A 2,608-nucleotide genomic window follows, 5' to 3' on the forward strand; every position below is an offset into this window, starting at 1 on the left:
TCTTCAGGTGAAGCGGGTAAAAGAAAAAAACTGTGAGGCAACGTTGAAGATTGGAGTTGAGCGATTCAGGTGGAACTGGTTGGTTGGGTGTGAAAGAATCTAGAAAAGTGTTTGCGATAACAGATGGGTTGTCAAATACACTGTTGTCTGAATTTATTTTTGTTACGGAAGAATTCACCGGTGTTTTATTTAGGAAGGAGTTTATAACTTTCCATTGCTTTCGCACGTCATTCCCCGCACTGGTGATTTCGCTCTCATAGTAATTTTTTCAGCGTCTTTGAGCAGCTTACAAATACTTTGAAGTACGTTGTGTAGCGAGCTAGCAGACGCGAGTTAAATGGTAAATTTTTTTGTTTTATTTTAAACGTTGTCTTTCTTTCTAAGATATTTCAATAGAATACCTGTTAACCATGGACTATGTGGAGTCGCAAATCTTTTTTTTGCACTTGGCAGTGGTACATGATATTTGAATAGATGTTAGTTTGTTAGCCCTGCCTTAAGGCAATGGATCTCGCCCATGAGTATGTCGGGGACACCCCTTTAGGCTTGCAAGAGTGATAGGGGACATTCCACGGCGATTATTGTTGATTAGCGTCACAAAGACAAACAATTTGCACTCTCAACTGAAGTCACTCACATATTTATTCAATGCCCGACTTCTGGGACTGATTCATTTCTGGAGCGTATCATATTGTCACACAATTTGCTTTTCAGATGAAAGTTTCCGAAACACCTATATACTGCCTTTTATGTGTCCGGATATTTCATATAGCCAGCATGTGGTGCAAAAAAGCCTACGTCAAAACTTCTGCTGCGCAGAGAATAAATTAACAAGTGATGCAGCAATGCCGCCTTTTTGCTTTGCCAGCAAGTTTCGGCCAAGAGGAGAGAGGAATGCGCGAGGGAAGGAAGTCTTAAGGAGGGCATGGTGGATCCCTTAAATGTTGTCACAAGCACCCTGGAGTCAGCGGACCCCCATTTGAGAACCACTGCCTTAAAGGCTGTGCTGGCTAATGAGTGCGAAAAACCATGGACTGATAGTCATCGTCTAAAGTGCTTGTAGCACAAGCCAAAGCACTTGACGATGTAATGGAATGTTTTCAGTTGAAACGCTTAAACCACAACACGTTGTTGATGTCCTGTGTAGGCAGTTGATTGTAGAGGAAGTTGTGATTGCGCCCCAACTGCCCATTGTCTCTTAAAGGGGTACTGACACAAAATTTTAAAGGCGAGATAACTTCGGAGATAAATTGGTGTGAACACATTTTCATCATCTTCAAAATATCAGCGGCGAATACAGCCTAGAACATATTTAAAATCAATTTTAAAGTTTGCGAAACTCAACCGAGGAGCCAGCGGAGCACCACGCGCAATCGACATCCCGTGGGTATTGTGTAAATAAACAACATCCAAACACGTCACGAGTTGGTGTTTGCCGCTTCCGCACTGCCGGCGTTTTTCGCCGTCTCTCCCGGCTCGCCGCTCCAATCGGAGGGCCGGAGGGCGGAGCTTCTGCTCTCGAGAACGAACGACCCGATCGTTGGCGGCGGAGGCGCCGTGATTTCGTCAGCTCATCGGGCAGCTTGCCGCGACCAAAGTTCTACAGCGGTTCCAGGCACCCTGTTTCGATTACTTTTTATTTACATTGGATGTGAAAACCCGCCGGAGACACGAAAAGCCCACTGAGCTAGCCGCACGGTCGCTGTGCAGGCGGCGGCCACGGCCGCGAAGTGGCCCAGGCCGGCGCAGTCAGCTTGAGTGATAGCTTGTTTGCACCCACTCCTGCTTGGTCTGGAGGAGGGCGTCCAAGGTCTTCTTGTAGGCCTCATGGAGCAGGCAGTGCAGGGCGTGGATAGCTGCTTGCACCTCGTCCTCCTCCCTTGCGTACAAGATCTGCAGCACGCATTGTAACAACCATAAGCTTTTGTAGGACACATAAGCGCCGTTCATATGTTCGAGAATATTACAAAAAAATATGCCATACATTTGTGCTGAGAGGTAGGGTTTTCTATGCAGGTTGATGTGGAAAAAAAATCTCTCCATTTTCCCGCGAGGGCAACCCTGGGGTGATGCAAGGCATCTCACGGGGTTGAATTCACTGGAGCTGGTTACGGCTGCGTCAGCCAACGCGGCAGCAGGCATGTTAGTGTCCATTTCAACTCATCGGAGCAGCAGGTGGAGCAGCCGTCGGAGCAGTAGCAGCGAGAACGACTGATGGAGCGACTGAGGAGCGCGCCGCAGATACCGCGGTTATATAGCCGCTCCGCGAGAGAGAGTGATGAGAGAGAGACGCGCATGCGCGCTAACGCACATCTGGCATGGCGAGGAGAACAAGAGAGAGTGTAGCATATGCGCGCTAACGGCGCGCTCACGCACAGCTGGCGTGGCGAGGAGAACGCGCTAACGCAGCTGGCAGGCGAGGGGAAAGGAGGAGGGTTGCGGACGCATGCACGCCGGATGGAAGGACAGGCCGAGTGTAAGAGATGCCTTGTATCTAAAAAGAAGTTGAAATAGCAGGTTTGTTTGCTATTCGTTCAGTTGCCCATGATGAACTCTGGCCTACCATGGCAGTATATGCTTATAAGCGCTTCACAAAGCTGAGCCATGT

This window comes from Haemaphysalis longicornis, unplaced genomic scaffold (assembly GCF_048455015.1).
Source record: "Haemaphysalis longicornis isolate Haplotype H1 unplaced genomic scaffold, Haemaphysalis longicornis Haplotype H1 scaffold_23, whole genome shotgun sequence".
In the NCBI taxonomy this organism is placed as follows: Eukaryota; Metazoa; Arthropoda; class Arachnida; order Ixodida; family Ixodidae; genus Haemaphysalis; species Haemaphysalis longicornis.